Source organism: Nothobranchius furzeri, chromosome 6 (assembly GCF_043380555.1).
Source record: "Nothobranchius furzeri strain GRZ-AD chromosome 6, NfurGRZ-RIMD1, whole genome shotgun sequence".
Classification (NCBI taxonomy): Eukaryota; Metazoa; Chordata; class Actinopteri; order Cyprinodontiformes; family Nothobranchiidae; genus Nothobranchius; species Nothobranchius furzeri.
In genome coordinates this window covers 22721978-22734323 of record NC_091746.1, presented here as the reverse complement: position 1 = coordinate 22734323, position 12346 = coordinate 22721978, and the positions used below count along the sequence as shown (strand labels likewise).

The window sequence follows — 12346 nt, the reverse complement described above, 5'->3', positions numbered from 1 at the left end:
GTCATGGGGAAGCTGATTCCACATGTGAGCAGCATAGTAACTAAATGTATCTCCACCATGTTTGGTTCTGACCCGAGGTTCTACCAGCTGATTGTTTCCCAGGGATCTCAGAGCCCTGTTGGGTGTTTATACAGGAATGAGATTGGACATGTATTTTGGCCCCATGCCACTGAGTGACTTATAAACTAGTAGTAGCACTTTGAAGTCTGTTCTGTAGTTTACTGGTAACCAGTGTAGGGATCTAAGAGCAGGAGTGATGTGCTCCGTTCTCTTAGTTCTTGTTAAGACTCTAGCAGCAGCATTCTGAACAAGCTGCAGCTGCTTCACAGCTTTTGGGAAGACCAGTTAGGTGACCATTGAAGTAGTCCAGCCTGCTGTAGATGAACACATGAATGAGTTTCTCTAAGTCTGGTCTGGACATGAGACCTCTGACTCTTGATGTTTGATGAAGGTGATAAAACTCTGATTTAGTTAAAGCCTTAATATGTCCAGAGAAGCTCAGGTCTGAGTCAATGATAACACCAAGATTTCTAACCTGGGTCTTTGTCTTTGTTCCCCTGGAGTCCAGCTGAGCAATAACATCCATTCTATCCTTCTTGTTGCCAAAGACAATAACTTCTGTCTTGTCTTTGTTTAGCTGAAGGACGTTTGACTGCATCCAGTCGTTTACTTGTTCTAGGCACTGACAGAGTGAGTCCAGTGGACGACGGTCACTAGGTGATAGGGCTAGGTAGATCTGGGTGTCATCAGCATAGCTATGATAGGCAATGTTGTTATTAAGTATGACCTGACCCAGGGGGAGCATAAAGAGATTAAAGAGTAGTGGTCCTAGAATTGAGCCTTGGGGGACCCCACATGTCATGGTGATCCACTTTGATTGTCAGTCCCTAATAGAGACAACATAGACCCTGTCTTTGAGATAGGACTGAAACCAGCCAAGCGCTGTGCCTGATCGTCCCACCCAGTTTATAAGTCTGTCCAGAAGGATGTTGTGGTCCACAGTATCAAAAGCTGCACTGAGGTCAAGCATCATCAGGACAGATGCTTCACCCGAATCAGTGTTGAGAAGAATGTTGTTTAATACCTTGATCAGTGCAGTCTCTGTGCTGTGGTGCTGTCTAAAGCCTGACTGAAGACCGTCCATAATGTTATTTGACTCTAAATAGTTGTTTATTGGGATCATTATCGGCTTTTCAATGATTTTTCCACCAGAGGGAGATTAGAGATCGGTCTGTAGTTGTTCAACACTGAAGATCTAGTTTCCTCTTCTTTAGAAAGGGTTCACAGCAGCAGTTTTCAGTGGTTTAGGGAAAAGACCAGACCTTAAAGAGCAGTTAACATTTTACAGTACCTCAGCTTTTAGGCAACTAAAAACATTTTAAAGTAGTTTGTGGGCAGGCTGTCCAGACAGCAGGTAGAGGAATCTAGGGTGTTTACTGTGTTACTCAGTGTTTCAGTACTAGTCAGGGTGAAAGCTGGCGTTCTGGCCAGGCTGTTGCTGTGTGGCTGTGTCAGTGGTCTGGTTCTGTTAGCTGATTCCAGCGGGCCAGTTCCATAGGATTACTGTTGTTAAAACCTGTAATCTCAAAGATGTCCATTTATGCAAGGCTTTTCCTTGCTGTTTGCGGTAATTTACATAAAGTGTTATTTTGAAAATGACTAAAAGATCTATAACACTTCCAGTTAGAACCATCCAGGATGGTGGCACTGTCACGGTTAAAACAGTGCAAAATTACTAGAACATCAAATCAAATCACTTTTATTGTCACGTCACATGTGCAGGTACACTGGTACAGTCCATGCGAGTGAAATTCTTGTGTGCGAGTTTCACAGCAACAGTTGTGCAAAATACAATAACGTAAAAACAAGCAAAATATAAAAATGGCTAATCTAAGTAATAATATATATAGTATGTAAGGTATATACATTCCTAAATGTGTGTGCTAAGTATTTTATCTTTTATTTTTCTATGTGTGTGTAGAATTCTCAGATTGAAGATATATATTTTACAAACAACAGAAATACTGTTTTGTAAAGCAGTGGTCAGAACTAATCTGTGTTTCCTCAAACTGAGGTTGTTCTGTGACCTGTGAGTTCCTTTAGTTTTCCACTTTCAGTTCTCCTTCCATCGTTTTCCATCAAAGCAAACTGGTTAGGTTGTTAAAAGGCTGAGGAAGAGGAACATCCACATTCAGAAATGTTCACACACACACACACGCGCGCACACACACGGTGACTCTTACAGCCAGCTGTCCTATCGCGCTCTTCACGCCTGTTGTTACAAACACGCGGTAGTAGTCTCGTGTCTCTTTAAATGCGGGCTGCGTATATCCTTCATATGAATGAAATCACGTGATCCAAACATCATTTGACGTCTGGCGCCTCCGACCACAGACTAAACAAGCCAGGAAGGAGAGGAGTGGAGAGGAGAGACCTGCGCGCGGAAACTCTCCTCCTCGGTCTTCTTTCTACATCGAGTCGACGAGCCGCCGGGGCAGCGCTGCCTCCGGTGCGGTGGGCGAACGGCACCGGTTCGATTTCAGGTGAGTCCGCCTTGTCAAAGTCAAAACCGAAATCCCAGAGAAAGTGCTGAACGTGGGAGTGTTTCTGCTGAGTGTGCGCGACCGCCGCGTCGCTACCTCCGGTGTGCGCTGTCCCGTTCCGTCTCCGGTTCCGTTTAAAGGGAAGCGCTCCGGTGGTGCTGAATCATCACCGTCAGCTCTACCGGGACCGGGTCGGTCGGTCGAACCGCTACACTCGACCGACCGACCGACCGTTGGTTGGATATGAAACAAAGAGGCAGCCATGTGTCGGAATTAGAGCACGTTAAGGTCCTCCCGCTGCTTCAGACCGAGCTGGGCTCGGAGGTACCAGCGGAGAGCGGCGAAACCACACACGACCTCATTAGCTCCCCCGACTGTCCTCAATCGGGGAGGCGGCAGCGGTGGTCGCGCGAGCTGCGTGGATTCCGCTCAGGTAAGACGAGTTTTCCGTTCTAAACCCCGCTCGGCTTTTATCTCGTCTTCTGGCTTTTAAAGCAGCTACCGTCCGTTCGTTGTGCGACACAAACGAACCGGACAGCTCCGGCTGTCGGTGTCCGTAGCTGTCACGTCCCGACGGCTAGCTTACGGGGCGCAGAAACACCGGCGCTGCGCGCGCGCACGATTGTTTTGACATTTGCTTTGTGTGTGTCAGCCACCTCGCTCAGACAGGGCCTTCAGCTAGCGCCTGTCTGTCAGCGGCGGGAAGAATCCCGCTGTGCGCGTGGGCAACGGCTCGTGCTGCCCGGTAGAAACGGGTTTCTGTTCCCAACGGCTGGGCTCGCGGTAGTTATGCTGATTCATCACAACGTTGTTATTTCTCAACATCTGCGCGAGCGCAGCCATGGCAACATGGCACCGGCGGCGGGAGGGCGGACAAAGGTCTGGCGCGAGGGAACAGCGGCTCGGCTCGTGCCACGGTGGAGGGGGCTTCACTCTGGAACGGCGTCCACGTTCTTTTACCGTCTAAACCGGAACCAGGTTCAACACCTGGTGGGGCAAAAACACCAGCATCCAGTGTCGGGCCTTAGGCCTACGTCATACCGTGATGCGAGCAAACGAAGTGGCTCGTGCACAGTGGAGGCACAGGAACAGCATCCGTTGTTTTAGCGGGAAATGTTTGTAATTCCCGTTAAACAACACTCGCGTGCTCAGATGGCATCAGAGCTTGATGATGCACGTGCACAGCAGAGTAACTTTAAAATCAAATGAAATAATAAAAATCTAATGGATGCTCGAAGGGCCCTCGGTAGTGATGAACCCACAGACCTGCTGAGAATAGAAACAGCCTCATGCTTTACAACAGGAGCTCCTCTGATGGGTCTCTGGTGGAGAGGCCATTATCTGGTGCCTGGTAGCAACCCATGAGCTGTGCAACTCTTAAACACTAAAGAGGAGCAGGGAAGCTCTGTGGGCACCAGAAAAACAAGCTTCACCCCCTAATGACTCCGTATCAGCAGCTTTAGTCAGAGTCAGCACTCTGCAGAGTACCAAAAGTATGTAGTAAGCAAGTTGGCAAAGTACTGTAATAGAGGGTCATAATGATGAAACAGTTGTATCACTATTGGAGGGAAAAGTATCACACACACACTTTTCTCATTTCCTTTTCTTGCTGAACATACGCACACACCACCTAAGGGGCTTAGCTTTTTAAATTCAGTATCAGTATTTAATCAGTGCTTGAAGTGCATTTCTCTGTCGAGTACTTTCCCATCCTTCCCTGGTGTTCACGGTAATTGAACGCTGACCAATGCTTATGTGTGCAACTTTGCTGATGGTGGCGGAGCGGCAAGACGCGCGGAGCAAGGGGATGAAGGAAGAGGGAGGAAGAATGAGAGATGGGATTTGCAGAGAGATTGAGAACAAGGACCTTTTTGTCTTCAAGGCATTCCCCTGAAAATGCTGAGGCGAAGCAAATGCGCTCTCGCTTGACAGATGGCGTTTTCACTTGTTACTTACCACAGCTAGTTTCTTTGCCTTGTTTGTGTGTGTGTGTGACTGAGTGTGTGTGTGAGAGAGAGAGCATGCAAAGCGAGCTGAGATAAAAAAAAAAACACCTAGAAAATGCTAAGATCTGTGTGTGTGTGCGTGCGTGCGTGCGTGCGTGTGTGTGTGTGCGTGCGTGTGTGTGTGTGTGTGTGTGTGTGTGTGTGTGTGTGTGTGTGTGTGTGTGTGTGTGTGAGAGATGATGATGAAACATCGTGTAAATCCTCGACTTTGTTAATGAAAGGGTGAGGTATAGAGCTTGGACAGGTGATTGTTTTTAAGGAGGAAGTTGGTAAATGGTTCCCCTTTAATGTAAACAAATCTTTTTTTAGCACACTGATCAGACTGATGGAGTGTAATCAGATTACAGTCATTAGAACCTGCAGGTAGAGATGTCTATGAGATGGTAACCTTCAATAGGACCTAACAACTTCAGGCTGGATCAACTCAAGCTTTATATGAAAACTTGGTACTGGACATAAACCAACTTACCACAAGTAATCTGATTACTGATGAAAATACTCTTCAGGTGTAGTTTATTTCTTTGTACCAACATCCTGAAACATCAAGTTTGAGTTTTTCTTACAAGCGTACTAAGACGTGTTGCTTTTCCATAACTGTCGTACTTTTGTTATTCTCGATTTTTGTAGTAATACCTGTACTTGAGTGTTTTTTATTCTCGATTACTGACCATAAAACCTTTTCTTTCATATTTTAAAGTCTACTACTTGTTTTTAATTTCTGTATGAAGATTAATTTAGGTGTTTTAGTCGGGCCTTGAATGAGGTCTATAAATCTCAGAGTGCAAAATCCTTACATTAATGGTGTTTTGGCTTTTTTCTACAACTCTGAAATTGTTGCGTAATGTGCTTTCCTTATCGCCTCTAAGCTTGCATTAAAGGAAACGGCACAAAGGCAGCGCTTGCAGAGCTAAAGCCTTGGATTGCAAGAGATTGCACAGGTGTTCCCAATATTCTGTCCACCTCGTGTGTGTGTGTGTGTGTGTGTGTGTGTGTGTGTGTGTGTGTGTGTGTGTGTGTGTGTGTGTGTGTGTGTGTGTGTGTGTGTGTGTGTGTGTGTGTGAAACAAGTGGGTTATTAAAGGTGAGCGAGAGAGAGAGACTATGTGGTGTTGAACGCAGGAATAAAAGACGAATCGGGGTGGGAGAGAGGGAGGGGCAGATCAATATTTGAGTGTTTTTTCTCCACATTGATGATGAAATACGGTGTAAGCAGATCTGGTGCATAAGTGTTGCTGTGCTCTTTTTTAATTTATTTTTTTTTTATCATCGTGTGTGTGTGTGAGTGTGTGTGTGTGTGCGTGCTTTACACTCCACAAGTGCCTCAACTCCTTATTTACACACTTCCCTGAAAGCCCCCAAAATGTATGAAATTCAGATAAATCCCAACATGCACCTGGAGTCGGGAAGAAGAAAAAGGCTTGAATTCAGTGGAAGTTGCTCCCGTAGATGAAGCAGTGTTCTTCGTTGAGAGGACAGCGTTGTGTTCAAGCGTCTTTACTCCTCAGATCTGCTAACTCGTCTCAGTAAAGTTGCCTTTTCCCTAAAAGGAGACACCCTGTTGCCGTGCTGATGTGGTGAACGGCGTGTAGCTTCGGAGGCCCTAGTAACAAGAATATCCGCACTACCGGTTGTCTACTAGTTGCATCATCTCAATGCGCCAAGTTGCCGCATTTTTTAGCTGCAGTGTGACGATTCTGGGATTGTTGTATGAATTTCTGAACCCTAAAAAAACACCACACACTGGATCAATGCCAAAAGGCAAAAAAAGGGATGAAAGTTATTTTTTACCCTCAAATGCGGCGCTGCCTCTCTCCTGTCCCAACCACATCCAGGTAGTTTCTAAACTCAGGAGTTGCTCCTAAATGTTTAAACTGCTTCAACATTCCTAAATATAATGGAATAATGGTCAGTTTTTAAAAGTATTTAGAATATTATATGTTTTCTGTAAATGGATCTAAATCACTGTTTTTTCCTAAAATAATCAACGGGACCTCGTGTTTGATTTGCATCGATATTCTTGCACAACGAATGGTTTAATTCAGGTATGTGCAAAGTGTGGCCCTGGGGACAGTTGCAGCCCCTGATTTAAATTTCTTTAATGAGCTTAAGGCTCCTCCCCTTCCGGTGAGGTCATGGGTCCCTGAACAAGGCTGTAGATGTTATTTTCTGCCCTCTTTGCCTCACGGCCTGAATCACACATATGTTATACTTGAGTTAAATGATAAATAATGATGTGTGTTTCAACGATGTCCGTCACATAATCTGAGATTCATTTGCTTGTGAAACTTGTAGTGGGGATGGGTACCGAAGTAGGGCTGCTCAATTAATCGAATTTTAATCCCAATTACGATCTGAGTTTTGAACGATTATACAAACAAAACAAGCCGATTATTTGCTACTCCCACTTGCGCTGCCCTGAGTTGCAAATGAAGCGCTCCTCCCACAGTGTTGCCAACTTATCAACTTTGATGCTATTTCTAACAGCTTTTCCGACCCCCTTCTTGACTTTTTAAATCTCAAAGTGCCTAGCAAACACCTCAGAAACATCTCTGGTAACCCTTAGCTACTTTCTGGATAACTGTCGTCGACATTGCAGGTTAGCTAAACACCGCCTGCGCTCCGGACCGTTCTTCAGGACATTAGGAAAGGGAATGATGTAGTGATGTGTCGGTCGCTAAAGAAACGGCTCTCAGAGCCTGCTCCCTGTCGGATTAACCAGAGTGAGTGACACACACACCGTACCTGCGGGCTCCTGAGCCGCAAAAAATGGCTAAATGTGCGCGTGCGGCGTGCTAAACACACGTGCATGTTGCCCCTGATTGCTGTGAGACCGGGTTGGGGGGTGGGGGGTGCAGCTGTGGTTGGGACAGTTATTACATTAACTGATGGACCTGTAAATAAATAGTTTATAAATAAGGTAGAAATGGATAGAAATAAGTTCCTCACGCTGATAAATAATAACTAATCTCTCTGAGGACACGGTGCTAGTGCACTCTCCTACAGCACCTTGACATGACTACATAAATGTTATGCAACATTTTGTGAACATCAATTTATTTGCATTTATTTGTTATAAATGCCATTGTATAATTATTGCTGTCAGTATTTGCAAGATTGGTATTTGGGTCTGTACTGGTTTGACTTAAATGAGTTAAATCAAGGTCTATAGCCCTTGGGTCATAAACTATGAGCTATAAGTTTATTGGTCTTTTTATACTGGGAATCCGGTGTTATTTTAGTGATCATCTTGTTTCTTATTTAATTTTGTCCTGATTGTTCCGTGAGCAGTTTTATGACAGAATAAAAACAAATAAAATCAACATAAATTGAAAAATCGTCTTAAATAAACGAGATCTCAATTTCAGTCACAATAATCGTGATTATAATTTTTGCCATAATCGAGCAGCCCTATACTAAAGTTCGTAATACAGACCAAGGACCGATTCACGTGGAGTGAAGCGGTGCCTTGTTTCGGTACCATAGAGTTCAGTACCGGTCCTTCATGAACAAGAACTTACGAGACAGTGATTTCCCAAGATGGACAGCAGCACATATGCATGAGCGCTATGTCGCCAGGCGCTGCAGGCCAGCTGTAAACAGCAAGCAGCATGGCGGAGAGAGAGCTTCTAAAGTTTGGGTCCACCTCACTAAATGTGATGGGTGACTGGGTGGTGATGACATCATCAACAACATTCTAAGTGAGGCATCATCACCTTAATCTGTTCCAGCAGGTAAAGAAAACGTTAGCTTGATATTTTAGCTTCCGTTGCTATCAGCTTATGGTGCGTTGGCTTTCTCCTTGTAACTCGGAAATTCTGGCCTCTGATGAGGAAAAACAACAGCAGAAGGCATGAAGGTGCACAGTAAATGTAGTTCACAAGATGTTTGCTTCAGTTTAGTTTGCAGTTTATAGAACTACAAAGGACCCCCCCCCCCCCCCCCCCCCCCCCAAGCAGCTTGTCCAGAGGGGAAAGGAGAGGATTAGGAGTCCATGGAGCTGGTTTTAGTTTGTGCAACACCACAATAGTAAAATACCAACGGTTGTATGGTACCGATGTTTGTTTTAGTTTCATTTGTAGTTTATAACACACGGTCTCCTCATCAGTTATTCCAGAGGGACAGGAGCACCTGGAGCTGGTCTTAGTTTGTGTTTCCTGGTTAGAGGTTCTCTTAGAACAGTTATGTACAACACTACCATGGTAAATACTAACAGTTGCATTTTATTTTTCACAATATTTATCACACATGGTTAGATGTTGAGGAAAAAAATTCTATATATTTAATTATTAAAGATGAATGAATGAATTGTTAACCATATCCTATTTTTTATACTTTTGAGCGTTTAACTACCGGTATCGGTTCCTAGGTTCCAGGAATTGGTACCAAATGAAGGGTAGCCATCCCTAATTATGTCAGATGTTTCATGTGACAGCAGAATGTCCTCTCCCCCAGCGCAGCTGCTACTGACCACCAGACTTCTAGTGGCTTTCTCCACGTTTAATGCTGCTTCTGTCGTCCTGGAAGGAGGCTGTGAAGCTCTCTAAACTCAGACATTTTTCTTCTCCTCTCCTCTGGTTTGATGATGTCAGTGTTGATTTTGGTAGGTGTCATAGTTTTAGTCGACAAAGATTTTGGTTTGACCCAGATTCTGTCGAGACAAAATCATTATTTACTTTATTATCACAATACTGTATCTAATGAATCTGGTGGTGCAGATCAGTGCATCATTCTGTAGATTTTCACAAAAGAAAATTATGAATTTCTTTCCTCAACAGAACAGACACTTATTTATAACCGAACGCATAAATAGCTTTCAAGTCTGACTCTGAAGGTCACAGAATGAGCCAAGGATCACACATAGCTTTATAGTCCAGCAGGACACCGACACAAACGTAAATAAATATATCATTTAGTCTGGCATCGCTCCATTGACGGCTCTCGGTGGTGGGCGGGTTCTACCGTTGTCTTGCAAACGATCTCCACATGCTACTGGACAATGAACAACTTGACGTACTCACCACAACTAATGTCTGTAAACGAGGCGGTCCGCTGTTGAAGAAGGTGAAAATACATCCTTCCATCCCACATAAAGGATTTAAATTCTTCTATCTGCTCTTGATTCTAATAAACCCAAGTCCAAAAAGTCCAAAATGGGTGTGAAAGCCGTTTCAAATCAGCTGGCGCCATCTTGTTCCACAGTGTTGTGTTATCCCGCCCACCAGACGAATAGAGAGCCCTGATTGGCCCACCATTATCACAGCTGAAACCCCTCTAGAGAGCTGTGATTGGCCAGCCAGAATGCTGCTAGGGGCTGCAGATGTTCCAACGGAACCTTCCTAGACCAATCTTCGGTCAACTAGACCAGGGGTGCCCAATCCTGGTCCTCGAGGGCCCGGTATCCAGCATGTTTTAGTTTTAATTCAGCTTTAACACACCTGATTTCAATCGTCAGGTGATTAACAGGCCTCTGCAGAGCCTGATGAGATGCTGCACAGGTGATTCCACCCGTTAATCAAGTGTGTTGAAGGAGAAAAACCACAAAACCTGCTGGTTACCGGCTCTCCAGGACCAGGATTGGGCACCCCTGAACTGGACCAAACCAAACTTTGGTCAAGTAAACTAGACCGAAATTTGGTCTAGTGAACTAGGCTACTGTCCAATCACATTTGTGCAAGAATGTTGTGAAGCTGCGTCCGCTTTGGGCGAACACAACAGCTGCTGCTGCGTGTTGATGAAGAAAGGCGATGGTCTAACGCCGGCAATACCGACCTGGTTTGGGTTGAAGGAATCTGCTGTTGAGCAGACAGTCCTATCTGCATTAACACTGATTCCCTTAAAGGGAGACTTAGCAAATTTTTCAAATCTTTAAATCATTTTTGAGCCAGTTTGTGCTAAAATGACTCTTTACAGGGTTGATGAAAGGCCACCCAGCCCCTATCGCCCCCTGTGGCCAGAATATCACACTTGCAGCTTCAGGTGTTGTTCCAGGAACACCACTCAGAGCAACTCGGACCGGGTCAGCTCGGCCCGACCGCTGTTCCCAGGGCACGGTTTGGTATTTTCCCTTTACTTTCTCCCCTTTTTTTAGTCGCTGCCCTGTTGAGGAACCTGGCAAGGCTGAGTCGGCCGGCATCGTGATTCTGGCCGCTGATAGGCTCCGGAGTTGTTTGCCACTGCCTGCAGCCATTTCCTGGTTCAGAGTCTGACTAAAGCCATAAAACTGAACTAAATGTCAGCAACACCACCATTTTTGTGCTGAGCTGTGTTTCTGTGGAGCGTACAGGTTACCCTACACTTTTTACTGAACACCTCTTGTTATTTTTTCACGAGCAAGAATCGCACGCACCCCCTGAACTTTTGGTGCATCCCTATTTTGAATGTTGAATCTTCCTCTGATGGACCCAGGGTTCCTGTGGCAGGGAAGTATGGACAGGACATGACAAAACAGCGTGAAAGGCAGATGATTTATCCCCTAGACCACCAAACCTGTTGTGGAAGCAATGACTGCCTAAGCCCAAATCCACACTGGAGGCATCGCTGCTTCAAATAAAGTCATTTACAGCCTATGGAGTGGATCCAAACCGTTTCTGGTGCGTCCCAGAAGCAGCTTGCTGTACTAAAGATATGGTTGGGTTCTATTTTTGCCGTGAGCCGCTTCTGGTACACGCCAGTTTCTCCAGTTAACATCGGGATAGACAGGAAATTACACATGGCTTCAGGAAACGTCTTTTCAAAATAAAACTATTGCAGAGATGCAATTTAATCTCTATGTAGATTACATCAATACATGTGACCTAATGGCTTATTTCCTCCCAGCATCTCTGGAGAAGTGCAACAGTGTGTTATGGCTTTAGTCCTGGCCGTGGACAGGAACAACAATTTATATAATTTCTTCTTCTTGGTTTAATTAACTAACCGTGACCTTTGAAGTCTGGAGAGATTTTGTGATATCGTGAGTCCTGAGAGGAGGAAGGCAGAGTAGTCACTCTGCAGCTGAGAGGTGTGGGTTAACACACTGAAGCATGCGAGTAAACCGACTGCCGTTCCGTGCCACTGATGCCTCCAGTCTGGATTCGGGGTGAGACGCACGCCTTGTGTGCGTCGTGGACAGGAAACATGCTTTTATGGGCGGTATTTTGTCCCCTTTGCCCTTCCATAGTGAAGCACTCTTCTCAGCACAGACCTGAGTCAGCAGCGCTGCTACTTTTACACTTTTGTAAGAATGCAGAAATGTGTCTTTCAGCATCATTTTTGTCCAGTTTTGTGTCGTCAACAAAAACTTCTGCATCGTGTTTTAGTCACCGAAGAGCTTTTGAACTCATCAGTGTCTCGTTTTGAATGAAGAAAAGGCGGCATCAACGAAATGGTAGATGGTCTGTATTTGTATAGCACCTTCTTAGGGTTCTACAGCCCCCCAAGGTGCTTCACAACACAATCACCCATCCACACTCTGGTGATGATGAGCTACGATGTAGCCACAGCTGCCCTGGGGCGCTCTGACAGAGGCGAGGCTGCCGAACACAGGCGCCATCAGTCCCTCCGACCACCACCAGCAGCCAAGGTGGGGAGATGTCTTGCCCAAGGACAAACGGCAGCATTCTCTGGTCCGAGCTGGGATTGAACCGGCAACCTTCTGATTACTGGACAACCTGCTGAGCTACTGCTTGTTTAGGCATCTTCGTTGTGAATATCAACACTGGATGATGTCAATTTGGTTGTTTTTAACATTTTTATATTTTATTAATTCGATGCCTTTTTTCAGTGGTAAAAATAACCAAAACCTCCTGAAAATAAGTTT

The 12346-nt window shown here is 45.2% G+C and overlaps 1 protein-coding gene across 2 annotated transcripts in view; it reads left to right on the top strand.

The window, feature by feature from the left end:
* Window positions 1-2018: 2018 nt before the first annotated feature.
* mafgb (v-maf avian musculoaponeurotic fibrosarcoma oncogene homolog Gb) overlaps window positions 2019-12346 on the top strand; it is a 30160-nt gene continuing 19832 nt past the window's right edge. Inside the window, exon 1 of one of the 2 annotated variants that reach the window (XM_015969946.3) lies at window positions 2019-2543. The gene's annotated coding sequence lies outside the window, so the exon portion shown is untranslated. The other variant, XM_015969955.3, reaches the window with a different exon arrangement.